Genomic DNA, 14,150 nt, shown 5'->3' with positions numbered 1-14,150 from the left:
ATGCTGAAAAAGGCATTCTTCAAGTCGATGACTGAAAACCATGTAGCTGTTGCAGGAATCAATGTTAACAATGCAGTAATGTCTGGAACTACAGGAAACTGCGGAACCACAATTTTATTAACCTCTCTGAGATCGATAACAAATCTATATACTGGAGGCTTTGAAGGATCAGTACGTTTCAAAATTGGCAGTACAGGACTGTTACAGACATTTCCTCTAGTTTCTTCAACCACACCTTTCTTAATCAAATCTTGTACAATCAATAAGAGTGCACATTCACCTTCACTAGAAATCTTGTATTGAGGAATTCGTGGAAATTTGACGTTTGCTTTCAAAGTGACTACATATGGTGGTATTTCTAAAAGGCCTACATCGTTAGGACCAGTCGCCCAAAGAGTATCAGGGAGAGAACGCAGCTCTGGCGGGAGTGCATCCATTGACAAGTACATCGGAGAGGTGATTCGTTTACCCAATGTAAGCTGTACTCCTTCCGGAGAACAGTACAATGTCGCATATAGGCGTTTTAACAAGTCTAAACCAAGCAGATTTTCATTACAACCTGTCGTCAAAATCAGGGGTGCTTTCAATTGACACGGTCCAACAGAAATAGACAAAGGACCGGATACGGGATTGTAAACAGGGGCGCCTGAAAAACCTACAGAAACATTTGTTAAGCCGGACAAAGGTGCGCCAGGGAGTTTCGCATGAATGATAGAACTTTTTGCGGCACCAGTATCCAACAGAAACGGTTCAACTACACCTGATGTTGCTACTGCGACATAAGGCCCACTCTGACCCACTGGAACTGATACTACTCCCTCTCTCTGTCCATGGCTGTCCTAGTACTCATTTTGCTGAAATCCCTCATCATTTTCACAATAGTCTTCAACATGATACTGTTGCGACCTATTCTGTTGAGCAGACTGTCCATTTCGCTGATCAAAGTGATTGGAAGGGCGATCATTTGTTTGTGGAGGCATAGCACCTCGTCCTCGACCTCTAGAATTTTGCACAAAACCACCACGACCTCTCTGAGCTGCTGCAGCGTTATTCTGTGCTAAGACTGGACACTCATTCTTATAATGACCCTCTTTCTTACAATACGCACACTGATTCCACTGGTATTGTGGTCTTTGAGAACCATAATCTGTCCTTTGATACGACCCTTGCTGTGTATTATTCTGATTCATGCGAGGCGGATATGCCTGTTGCAGAAGAACTTTAGTCTTTAAATCTTTCGTTTTCTTATCTGATTTCTCTTTCTCCTCTTTATCCCTGTTTTCATAATACTGTGCAGTTGCAAGTATTTGCGCAGTTGTAGAGACAGCCCACGCACTCTCGGAATCTTTCAATTTATTACAGAGCTCGGGTAGCAGATTGTGTACAAATTTATCGACAAACAATCTCTGTCCTCCTTCTGTGCTCATATCCTGACCACTGTGATCTACAAAAGTCTCTTCGAACCTCGTGAAAAAGTCGGAGACACTTTCGTCTTTCTTCTGCCTGCATGCGGATAACTTGTCCCAGTTAACACGCAATGCTGGCATCAGAGTCTTCATTAAGTCAATTATCCTACCTGGAAGATTAGCAATTAGAGGTTCGGGTTTGGAACCACCTATTTGTTGACCATCTGCTGCAATGATAGCCGCCCAATCACCACCTAGGGCAACTGGGTGATTCTCTTTACGTATCTTAGCCCAAATTGGTTGCGGAACTACATTCCCAAATAACATGTCAATGTCAGCCAGATTCATTACACAAGCCTCAACTGTTTGTGCTAACTCCTTATAATATCCGGCAGGATTTTTACGCGGATCTGGCAAGGCCTGTTTCACTGCTAATACTTCGGCTCGCTTCCACGGAATGTGTATCCACACTCTCTGGAATTGCGCCGGAGCAGCTGCAATACCAAGGTTTACATTAGCTTGCACAGCTTCACGCCAAATTGGAGGAACCTCCTGTGAGAAGTTGGCCCGATATGCAACGTTCGCTATTCTAGCGACCGCTATGTATCGTTCCAACGACCCTTATGGTGTGTGGTTGTAAGTCAACCTATAGACCAGCTATCCTAGTAGCGTGGATACGAGCAGTCTAAGGCTAAAGACTCGAGAGGGCGCGTTAAGCCAGCTGTTTACCACACATGTACCCCTTGAACACCCAGTGAAAGGACACCACACAAGTGTTATGAAAATAAACAGTATATTTATTAAGAATCACAACAGCCCTGTACTCTTTATGAGGACAGGGTACTAAGCACAACCAAATCTCTTTAGCAAATACTTCAAGTGCACGTTTAAACAAGTGTCCGAGGACACGGAAAGGTTAAGGCAAGTCGGAAGCGAGGGACTCGGGACCCTAGAGTAAGGAGGCTATGCAGGCACCGAAATGCCGAGTTACCTAGCCACGAGGGCTGCGGCTGCACAAGTCTTACAGGCGTCGGGGTCTTCGCTGACGAGCCAGGAGCCGGAAGAAAAGGAGTTGCTGGCCGGCGACCAGTGCTGAATAGTTCGTAGAGATCCAAGCCTGGATCGGAGATAGAAGAAACCTGAAAGCAGAGGGGACCAAGTTCGTACTACTAGCCAGTAGTCAGAGGGTACCAGGAAGGCACCGGTTGGCCGTCACCTCGACCAGGTGAGTGGGCGACGCTAGGCTCTGCAGTCTCACGGACCAGGAGGCGTTGTCGGCGACCACGGTGGAGGTGCGAGCTGTCCCACGAAGGATGATGCTGTCGGCGTCGCTGGGCCCAGGATGGGGCAACAAGCCTCGGCAAATCTCAGGGCCACGTGGTGGGCCTAAGATGGCGTCTTGAGTGGACCAGGAGGGTCCGGGGTGCTTCTCGAAAAGATGGAAGCAAGGGCCAGTCTGGAGCAACCAGACCGGCGGTGATGATTCTCGGTTGTCGTCACAGAAGGGCACAAGCCAGCGGCTAGTGACCAGACAACGTGCTGAGCAGCGAGCAGAAGGGCCCCACGCAGATCGTGGAGATGCTGGGAGACTGCACTTCGGTGCTGGAGCGGCTCAGGGTCGGGGCTTCTCGGACCCCAGAGCACTCACCAGAGAGTTACCTCGATGGTCGTGCTGGTTTTAAGAGCGTGCAGGTTCTGATGATGGCCGGTCCCTCGAGGTCTCGTCGCACCCACAGGTCACAGCTGAGCTGATGACGTGGGTAGAGGTCAGAGGTGCCAGGGAAGCCGGTTCTCGTCGAGCTGGGCCGTCGGATTCCTGGAGGAAGGACTTACAGCAAACCGCAGAGTTCTTAGATGGTGCCCGCTGATGCAGGGTGACTACTCCTTAGCCACAAGGGAGAAATCTTGAGAAGAGTCTTGAAGTCCTTTCGTAGAAAGTATTCTTGATTCAAAGATGATCTCATTTGGAAGGGTCCCCGCTCCGGCCTTTATCCTAAAGAAAGGGGCGGGTATGACTAGGTCCTGCCCTAAGGGTGGGACCAGGAAGGGGGTAGTTACACCCCTCTCCCCTGCCGGACTTTCCCCAGGCCAGGGCTGTCGCCCCTGGAACTGGTTCTAACCGGCAGATGCGTAGTGAGCACCGGGGTGCCACTCCGCAGTCACCTTCTTGCAAAAGCCCTACCTACCCAGAATACACAAACCCTGTCTGGGACGGTGCGAACACCGCCCTCGACAGGAAACCCTTTGTCCAAGCGCTCCTCGCTGGAAGGACTCCCAGCAGCAGGAGGTCAGACTCGTGTCTGTGGTGGCAGCATCCATTTTGTGGAGCTGAGGCTTTCGTTAACTTTAACCGGGGTTCACAGTTACGTACATGTCGTGTCCCTCTAGAAGGGTGGGATGCTAACCTCATCGCCAGAATTGGTGAGAGGGCAGCACCCCGATTCGTATGACACCTTACTCGACATGTCTTGATAACGCGACACCGAAGTTACCGATGTGGTACGCGTTATCCTGGAACAGCCATTGGGTCTTTTCTCCGCAAGCTGCAACCGGCTCGGCTCGGGCCAGAACACAGTTCACACGAGCCCATGCACTCTGCCTTCAGGATTGTCAAGGCCTGCCATAGGAGTGACTGATAGGAACTCGGGTGTCCATTGTATGGTTAGATATAGAGCTACTATATCTAAAGCAAAGGGTGATTACACGACTTCGCCCCAGCTGTCATGCAGCCAGTTGTGTCAAATTTAGGAGGCCAGCCAAGGGTGGCATAATACATGCTGCAGCCCCTGGCGGCCCTGGGTACACCTATGCCCTGAGTTACAGGGTCTGATAAGGTGGCCCAGTACCAATTGGTAAATGCACCTAGGGTACATATCGTAATTTAGAAAGAGAACAGCCAGGCTGTGGGTCTGATTGGCAGGCCCACAGCCAGAGAAAGTCGTAAACCAGTGAAACAAAAGCAAAAAATCTGGGTGATCATAGGATTGCAGACCCTACTCTCCTACATGACCCCCCCCCAAACGTCGGAACAACTAGCTAACCTTGACCAGGTGAGTCTTCTTGTTCTAAGTGGAAATATCTGGAGAGCCCATCGGCATTGCCATGATCAGTACCAGGTCTATGTTCCACTGTGAAGTCCATCCCCTGTAGGGAAATGGACCACCTAAGCAGTTTGGGGTTTTCACCCTTCATCTGATTTAGCCACAAGAGGGGCTTATGGTCGGTCTGAATCTTGAAGTGAGTGCCAAACAAGTATGGCCTCAGCTTCTTCAGGGCCCAAACCACAGCAAAGGTCTCCCTCTCAATAGCTGACCAATTCTTCTCTCTAGGGGTCAGCCTTCTGCTTATAAAAGCAATGGGCTGGTCTTGACCATCAAAATTCAGTTGAGAAAGAACAGCTCCCACACCCAACTCAGAAGCATCTGTTTGGACAATGAATGGTTTGGAGTAGTCCGGACTCTTGAGGATAGGCGCCGTGCACATGGCCTGCTTTAGGTCATCGAATGCTTTTTGACAGCTCGCTGTCCACTGAACCTTTTTTGGCATTTTCTTACTTGTCAGTTCGTTTAATGGTGTCACGATGGAACCATAGTTCCTGACAAACTTCCTATAGTAACCAGTCAGGCCCAAGAAAGCTCGAACCTGAGTCTGGGTGGTTGGAGGAGCCCAGTCCCTGATTGACTGTATCTTGCTCTCCAGTGGCTGAACCTGACCTCCACCTACAAGGTGGCCCAGGTATACAACCTGTGTCTGCCCTATCTGGCACTTGGTGGCCTTGATAGTGAGACCTGCTGCTTGCAGTGCCTCTAACGTCTTCCGCAGGTGGACCAGGTGATCCTCCCAGGTGGAGCTAAAGACAGCAATATCGTCAAGATACGCCGCACAGAAGTCATCCAGCCCAGTAAGGACTTGATTCACCAACCGTTGGAAGGTGGCAGGTGCATTTTTCAGACCAAAGGGCATCACCACGAACTGATAATGCCCACCAGGGGTTGAAAATGCGGTTTTAGGCTTGGCGTCCTCAGCTAACCTGATTTGCCAATACCCAGCTGTCAGGTCAAACGTACTTAAGTAGTTGGCCGAAGCCAATCTATCGATAAGCTCGTCTGCCCTTGGTATTGGGTGGGCGTCAGTCTTAGTGACTGCATTGAGACCCCGGTAGTCTACGCAAAACCTCATCTCTCTCTTACCACCCTGGGTGTGAGGTTTCGGCACTAGAACTACGGGACTAGCCCAAGGGCTATCCGAGGGTTCAATGACTCCCAGCTCCAACATTTTCTGCACTTCACTTTTGATGCAGTCTCTAACGTGATCAGGCTGCCTGTAGATTTTACTCTTTACGGGCAAGCTGTCACCAGTGTCGACCTCATGGGTGCCCCAATCGGTCTGACTGGGTGTCAGAGAAAACAGATGTCGGAACGACTGAAGAACCTGTTTACAGTCGCTCTGTTGATGTTCGGAGAGGCTGCCACAAAAGACAACACCATCTACCGAGCCATCGTCAGGATTCTGAGTGAGCAGGTCGGGGAGAGGGTCACTCTCCTCTTCCTGTCCCTCATCTAGGGCCATGAGCAAACTCATGTCCTTCCTGTCGACATATGCTTTTAGCCTGTTGACATGAAGCACCCTGTGGGGGCTCCGGGGAGTTCCCAGGTCGACCAGGTAGGTGACCTCTCCCTTTTTCTCCAGGATGGTGTGGGGCCCGGACCATTTGTCCTTGAGTGCTGCTGGGGCCACTGGCTCCAACACCCACACCTTCTGTCCGGGCTGATAAACAGTCAAGACAGCCTTTTGGTCATGCCAAGCTTTTTGGAGTTCTTGGCTGGCCTTAAGGTTTTCAGATGCCTTTTCCATGTACTCAGCCATCCGCGAGCGGAGGCCAAGCACATAGTCCACTATGTTGGCTGCAGGCTTTTTGAGAGGTCTCTCCCATCCTTCCTTCACCAAACACAGGGGTCCTCTTACAGGATGCCCGTACAAAAGTTCAAAAGGGCTGTAGCCAACCCCCTTCTGTGGGACTTCTCTGTAGGCGAACAAGAGGCAGGGGATCAGGACGTCCCATCTACGCCGAAGCTTTTCCGGTAGTCCATGAATCATCCCTTTTAGGGTCCTGTTGAATCTCTCAACAAGCCCATTGCATTGTGGATGATAGGGTGTAGTGAACTTGTAGTTGACACCACATTCCTTCCACATAGCAGTTAAGTAGCTCGACATAAAGTTTGCACCTCTGTCGGAGACGACCTCCTTAGGGAAGCCCACTCTGGAGAATACTCCAACTAGGGCTCTTGCCACAACAGGTGCTGTAGTGGTCCTAAGGGGAATAGCTTCAGGATACCTGGTGGCATGATCCACTACCACCAGTATAAACTTGTGCCCTGACGCTGTCGGTGGTTCCATGGGACCGACGATGTCGATCCCCACCCGTTCAAAGGGCACCCCCACCACAGGCATTGGTATAAGGGGGGCCTTTGTCGTGCCACCTGACTTACCACTGGCTTGGCAAGTGACACAGGAGCGGCAAAACTCCTTGGTATCTTCGTTCATGTGAGGCCAGTGAAAGTGTGAGACAAGCCTGTCCCATGTCTTCGTCTGGCCTAAGTGACCTGCTAAGGGAATCTCGTGGGCCAAGGTAAGGAGGAAACCACGCTGAGACAAGGGGACGACCAGCCTCCTGGTCATGCCAGGCTTGGGGTCTCTTGACTCAGTGTACAGGAGTCCATCTTCCCAGTATACCTTGTGGGTACCTGTGGCGTTCCCAGCAGCCTCAGCAGCAGCCTGCTGTCTGAGGGGTTCAAGTGAAGGGCAGTCTAACTGGTCCTTCCCCAGGTCTTCCCTTGAGGGTCCCCCTGAGCCCAAGAATTCAACTTGATCAAGTTCGAACTCCCTAGGCTCAGTTTCCCTCAATTCCTGTAGGTCAGCCTCCTCTGAGACTTGATCCTCGACCTGGGGCAAGGGGGAAGGCGCAGCCTTAACCCTACTGCTCTTTTTCTTGGGAGGTGTCTGGTCCGTTGTTCCAGGATCCAGCACCTGTTCAGTGGGGCATTTCCTGACCTGTGACCTAGTCACAGCGAACACATGTGCTGGCAAACCTAACATTTCCATGTGAGTCCGGTGCTCCACTTCTGACCATTGTGACGACTCCAAATCATTGCCCAACAAACAATCCACTGGGAGGTCTGGACTAACTACAACCTTCTTTTGGCCAGTTACCCCTCCCCAGGAGAAAGCTACAATTGCCATACTGTGATTGGTAGTGACATTGCTTGCATTGGTCACCAGGAATTCTGTACCTGGCATAATCGTCCAGGGTCCACAAAGTTAGGCGTCACCATGGTGACGCTGGCACAAGTGTCCCTATAGGCCTGAGCCATCTTTCCATTTATGAAAGGCGTCTGTCGGTATTTGCCCAAAGTATTGGGGCTTACATCAGGGGATACGTCCGCGTCCCCTGTACTGACAAGGACAGCCTGAGTGAGTGTGCCAACTAAGTTGTCACGCCCCTCAGAACCCAGGGTTAACCCTACTAAACCCTTGGGAGGCGCACTACCACTGCTGACTGTACTAGGGGGCACAGGTGCCTTAGGGGCTGCAGTGGCAGGAGTCTGCCCTCCTCCTTTCTTGGTGCACTCACTAAACCAGTGAGATTTACTTTTACAGTACTGGCACCATCTTTTGGATTGGCCTTCTTTCTTCTTTTGGGGAGCCTGACCCCCACCCTCTTTGGGTTGTTGGGGACCTGTCGAAGACTTCTGGTCATTTTGTTCCCCCTTAGAATCTTTACCCTTTTGGTCTGCTTTCTTCTGACCACCTTGATTCTGGCCCTGGTTCTGTTTAACTCTCGTACGAACCCATCTGTCTGCCTTCTTTCCCAATTCTTGGGGAGAGGTCAGATCCGAGTCGACAAGATGCTGATGCAACAACTGGTTCTGACAATTGTTTAAAATTTGTTCTCTCATCATCAAATTATACAATCCTTCATAATCAGTAACCTTACTGCCCAGCAACCAGCCCTCAAAAGCCTTAGTGGCACAATCGACAAAATCAGACCAGTCTTGAGACTGCGTTTTCTGGGTATCCCTGAACAGCACCCTGTACTGCTCAGTGGTTAGGCCGAACCCTTCAACGAGTGTATTCTTCAAGACTTGGTAATTGTTAGCGTCCTCTACCCTTGTGGTGAGGAGCTTGTCTCTTCCTTTTCCTTCAAAGGAGAGCCACAAGATAGCTGCCCACTGACTCTGGGGAACACCCTGCACAGTGCAGGCCCTCTCCAAAGCAGTAATCCATTTGTGGATGTCGTCCCCTTGTTTAAAGGGGGGCACTATCTTCCCAAGGTGCTTCGTATCGAAACTCTTTTCCCTATTACTAGGTACATTGCTGCCACCAGTGGGGACTACCCCACTTAACTGTTGCTCTCTAGCAAAAGCAAGCTTTTCCTTGGCCAGGGCAAGTTCTTCCCTTTCAATCCTCAGATTAGCTGCCCTTTCCTTCGCTTCGTACACTCTCCTCTGAGGGGACGTCATCCCTCTTTGAGAAGAGTTGTGAGAGCCATTGGTATGAAGGGATCTGCCAGAGTCTCTTGACAGAGATCTGGCTCGTCCATTCCCCATGTTAAGCGGACCTGACAGCTGCGCCGGGGTTCCCCCAGTACCGCTATCATGTTTGCTTAAGTTGGACCGTGTTAGTCTGACGACTTCTACCTGTCCCTTATCTGCCTCATCCCCAGAGAGATCCTCATCCTCATCCTCCTCCACATCCTCGTTCTCGGTTGCGAGGTGAATGAGGTCAGGATCGTCTCGGGTTCCCTCGAGGGGAGGCATGTCTCCTTCTGGATTAGAAGAGCTACGAAGTTTCTCAGCTCTCCTGGCATCATAAGTCTCCAAGAGACCAATCAGAAAGGACGTTGTGGGGTTAGACCCCTGCTGAATCTTCCTGGAGTGACACAGTCGTCTTAACTCCTTGAAGCTCAGCACAGTATATCCTGAAGGGATGACCTGTGGAGGGTCAACTGACACAAGGGGAGACTCAGAGTTTCCTCCTTGGCCCGACATACTGTTTCTAGTGTGGTGTAAGTGATGCACCTACCTACACTATGTGTTTTCCTACTGTTCCCTTGCTAAGAGTTGTAGCCAAGGTGTGCTAAGCCTTGAGGAGCTACAACAGCTGGTTCAGTAGAACTCAGAGTATTCTAAGCTTTTAGTTATATGTACTAACAGTACTTGTGCGATCTTTCAACAAGATATTCTTAGGATACGTGTGGTAAAACAACAGCAAGCTCAAATCCCAACCGCTGCTCACCAATGTGAGAAGTTGGCCCGATATGCAACGTTCGCTATTCTAGCGACCGCTATGTATCGTTCCAACGACCCTTATGGTGTGTGGTTGTAAGTCAACCTATAGACCAGCTATCCTAGTAGCGTGGATACGAGCAGTCTAAGGCTAAAGACTCGAGAGGGCGCGTTAAGCCAGCTGTTTACCACACATGTACCCCTTGAACACCCAGTGAAAGGACACCACACAAGTGTTATGAAAATAAACAGTATATTTATTAAGAATCACAACAGCCCTGTACTCTTTATGAGGACAGGGTACTAAGCACAACCAAATCTCTTTAGCAAATACTTCAAGTGCACGTTTAAACAAGTGTCCGAGGACACGGAAAGGTTAAGGCAAGTCGGAAGCGAGGGACTCGGGACCCTAGAGTAAGGAGGCTATGCAGGCACCGAAATGCCGAGTTACCTAGCCACGAGGGCTGCGGCTGCACAAGTCTTACAGGCGTCGGGGTCTTCGCTGACGAGCCAGGAGCCGGAAGAAAAGGAGTTGCTGGCCGGCGACCAGTGCTGAATAGTTCGTAGAGATCCAAGCCTGGATCGGAGATAGAAGAAACCTGAAAGCAGAGGGGACCAAGTTCGTACTACTAGCCAGTAGTCAGAGGGTACCAGGAAGGCACCGGTTGGCCGTCACCTCGACCAGGTGAGTGGGCGACGCTAGGCTCTGCAGTCTCACGGACCAGGAGGCGTTGTCGGCGACCACGGTGGAGGTGCGAGCTGTCCCACGAAGGATGATGCTGTCGGCGTCGCTGGGCCCAGGATGGGGCAACAAGCCTCGGCAAATCTCAGGGCCACGTGGTGGGCCTAAGATGGCGTCTTGAGTGGACCAGGAGGGTCCGGGGTGCTTCTCGAAAAGATGGAAGCAAGGGCCAGTCTGGAGCAACCAGACCGGCGGTGATGATTCTCGGTTGTCGTCACAGAAGGGCACAAGCCAGCGGCTAGTGACCAGACAACGTGCTGAGCAGCGAGCAGAAGGGCCCCACGCAGATCGTGGAGATGCTGGGAGACTGCACTTCGGTGCTGGAGCGGCTCAGGGTCGGAGCTTCTCGGACCCCAGAGCACTCACCAGAGAGTTACCTCGATGGTCGTGCTGGTTTTAAGAGCGTGCAGGTTCTGATGATGGCCGGTCCCTCGAGGTCTCGTCGCACCCACAGGTCACAGCTGAGCTGATGACGTGGGTAGAGGTCAGAGGTGCCAGGGAAGCCGGTTCTCGTCGAGCTGGGCCGTCGGATTCCTGGAGGAAGGACTTACAGCAAACCGCAGAGTTCTTAGATGGTGCCCGCTGATGCAGGGTGACTACTCCTTAGCCACAAGGGAGAAATCTTGAGAAGAGTCTTGAAGTCCTTTCGTAGAAAGTATTCTTGATTCAAAGATGATCTCATTTGGAAGGGTCCCCGCTCCGGCCTTTATCCTAAAGAAAGGGGCGGGTATGACTAGGTCCTGCCCTAAGGGTGGGACCAGGAAGGGGGTAGTTACACCCCTCTCCCCTGCCGGACTTTCCCCAGGCCAGGGCTGTCGCCCCTGGAACTGGTTCTAACCGGCAGATGCGTAGTGAGCACCGGGGTGCCACTCCGCAGTCACCTTCTTGCAAAAGCCCTACCTACCCAGAATACACAAACCCTGTCTGGGACGGTGCGAACACCGCCCTCGACAGGAAACCCTTTGTCCAAGCGCTCCTCGCTGGAAGGACTCCCAGCAGCAGGAGGTCAGACTCGTGTCTGTGGTGGCAGCATCCATTTTGTGGAGCTGAGGCTTTCGTTAACTTTAACCGGGGTTCACAGTTACGTACATGTCGTGTCCCTCTAGAAGGGTGGGATGCTAACCTCATCGCCAGAATTGGTGAGAGGGCAGCACCCCGATTCGTATGACACCTTACTCGACATGTCTTGATAACGCGACACCGAAGTTACCGATGTGGTACGCGTTATCCTGGAACAGCCATTGGGTCTTTTCTCCGCAAGCTGCAACCGGCTCGGCTCGGGCCAGAACACAGTTCACACGAGCCCATGCACTCTGCCTTCAGGATTGTCAAGGCCTGCCATAGGAGTGACTGATAGGAACTCGGGTGTCCATTGTATGGTTAGATATAGAGCTACTATATCTAAAGCAAAGGGTGATTACACGACTTCGCCCCAGCTGTCATGCAGCCAGTTGTGTCAAATTTAGGAGGCCAGCCAAGGGTGGCATAATACATGCTGCAGCCCCTGGCGGCCCTGGGTACACCTATGCCCTGAGTTACAGGGTCTGATAAGGTGGCCCAGTACCAATTGGTAAATGCACCTAGGGTACATATCGTAATTTAGAAAGAGAACAGCCAGGCTGTGGGTCTGATTGGCAGGCCCACAGCCAGAGAAAGTCGTAAACCAGTGAAACAAAAGCAAAAAATCTGGGTGATCATAGGATTGCAGACCCTACTCTCCTACACCTCCCTCATTGGATATTGGCGATTCTGCTTCGTACTCTGTCTTTCTAAATCTCTCGGTGAGCGAAGAGATGGATCATTCCTATAACTTAAAATCAGTTCCATCGCTTCTTTTATATTTGGACCTACTATCATACCTGCAGCAAACTCTTTCTGGACCTTAATCAATTCTTCTAAACTCGAGTCAGAGTCATTTTCTTCTAACTCCTCACGTAAAAGAGAGCACATCTCGTCGAATACATATCGTTGCGTTGGTTCATTCCACTGCATAAATGTATCTAGTACATCTCTCGTACTATATCTCCTACTCTTCGAAATCCATCTGAGAGCCGTGGAATCTAAGATTCCCCGTTCCTCAGTACTTGGAAGCTGACTACGTCTCTGCACAGACTCAGAAGTAGGAGTCTTAATTAAAGATTTATAGAAAGGAGACAAAATGTTAGAGACAGAATCAGTGATTCTTCGACGAACAGAAAGCGGAGTCATAATACTAGCAGATGTAGAAAACACAGTAGCAGTTGGAACAGATAGTACAGGGACAGTAGGAGTATCAAGTAAGGTAGCTTGTGAAGCAGTAGGTGTAAGCGATACAGGTATAGGCAAAGAAGTCGGCAACCCAGGAAGAGGGGGTGCCGAAGGAACATTCACATTAACCACAGGAGGTACAGGAGCTTGATTCTGAGGGGCAGGAGCAGGAATACCAGGTTGTCCAGCAACCGGCAATTCGGTACAGGTGGAGCCATAGCACCCTGTGCATACGGTGGGGGTGACCGTAATAAGTAAGACAACAGAGGGTCGTTTTCGGGGTCCTCTACTATCTTAGTTGTACTCGATGGCAAGGCAGGATAGCACTTGTCTATCGCTAAATTACGCTCTCTAGTGGCCACTTCCATTGCCTTGTCAGACTCGTTATCTTGCAGCTGCTTAGCCGCCTGTTCTAAAGTCAATTCTTGCTCTTTCTGTTCTTTTTTCAACCTTTTAATTTCTCTCTGTTTAGATTCTTTTCGCCAGTAACGGAAAGAATCAAACATTGCCGACTGGGCTTTCTTTTTAAACAGTTTCACTTCCAAATTGTCAAGGATTTCAGGTTCAAAACTACCATGCAGTGGCCAACTGAGGACACCGTCTTTTTCTGTATAGCAGACCCACACCTCATTATAAGATATAGGACCCACACCAAACTTACAATAAAGATCATAAAGAGGAGTCCCAATCGGAGGAACCAGACATGAGTCCTCCAATCGTGAATCACTGTTGCAACCAAACACGACAGCATACAATTTTTCCGACTTACCATTTTGCAATCCGAAACACAGATCGAACAAAACACAAACAGATATGTGCACTCGAACCAAGAACTTAGGCCTACCAAAACGAACTAATGTATCGATACCCAAAACTGAACCAGTAGATTATCGTAACCAGAACAACCAGTGATAATCTTACGAAACCAAACCAAACCAAGAACTAAAAGGATTTTAACAACCCTTACGAAGTAACCAACTAGCAACCACTAAATACTTAACTGAGGCACTGAAGACGTCACCAAGGAGAAACCCGTCACGTTTCGCCGTACTAAGGACTGCACCTCGGATCCAAGACAGGGCGACGGTCAAGGCAACGGACCACTGCAGCCGTCCTGAACGGGAATCCTCGTGGAAGAGAACTTCGGGCCACTTTTGCGATATGCCGGGATCGATGAAGTGGGGCGCCTCCCTCAGGAATCTTCACACGAAGCTTCTCGAACTCTTCAGGCTTTTGAACCGGTACCGAATGACGTCGCCCTACGTTGGGCGCCAATTGGAGTTCTGGACTTTTTGGTTCCGTCCAGAGGTGTCAGGGATAACACCCGAAGACCCCGGAGTTCCACCTGTCTCGGTGCACAAATAAACAGAAACACGGGCTTCTCGATGGTGGCGTCAAAGACCAAAGGTTTATTACTGCAGGGACACAGAAGTCACAGAAACTACACACGGGCAGAATCTAGGAGCCTGT

The sequence above is a fragment of the Lissotriton vulgaris genome, chromosome 6 (assembly GCF_964263255.1).
Source record: "Lissotriton vulgaris chromosome 6, aLisVul1.2, whole genome shotgun sequence".
Taxonomy (NCBI): domain Eukaryota; kingdom Metazoa; phylum Chordata; class Amphibia; order Caudata; family Salamandridae; genus Lissotriton; species Lissotriton vulgaris.
The sequence above is the reverse complement of the archived record's forward strand: the minus strand, read 5'-3'. Positions refer to the sequence as shown.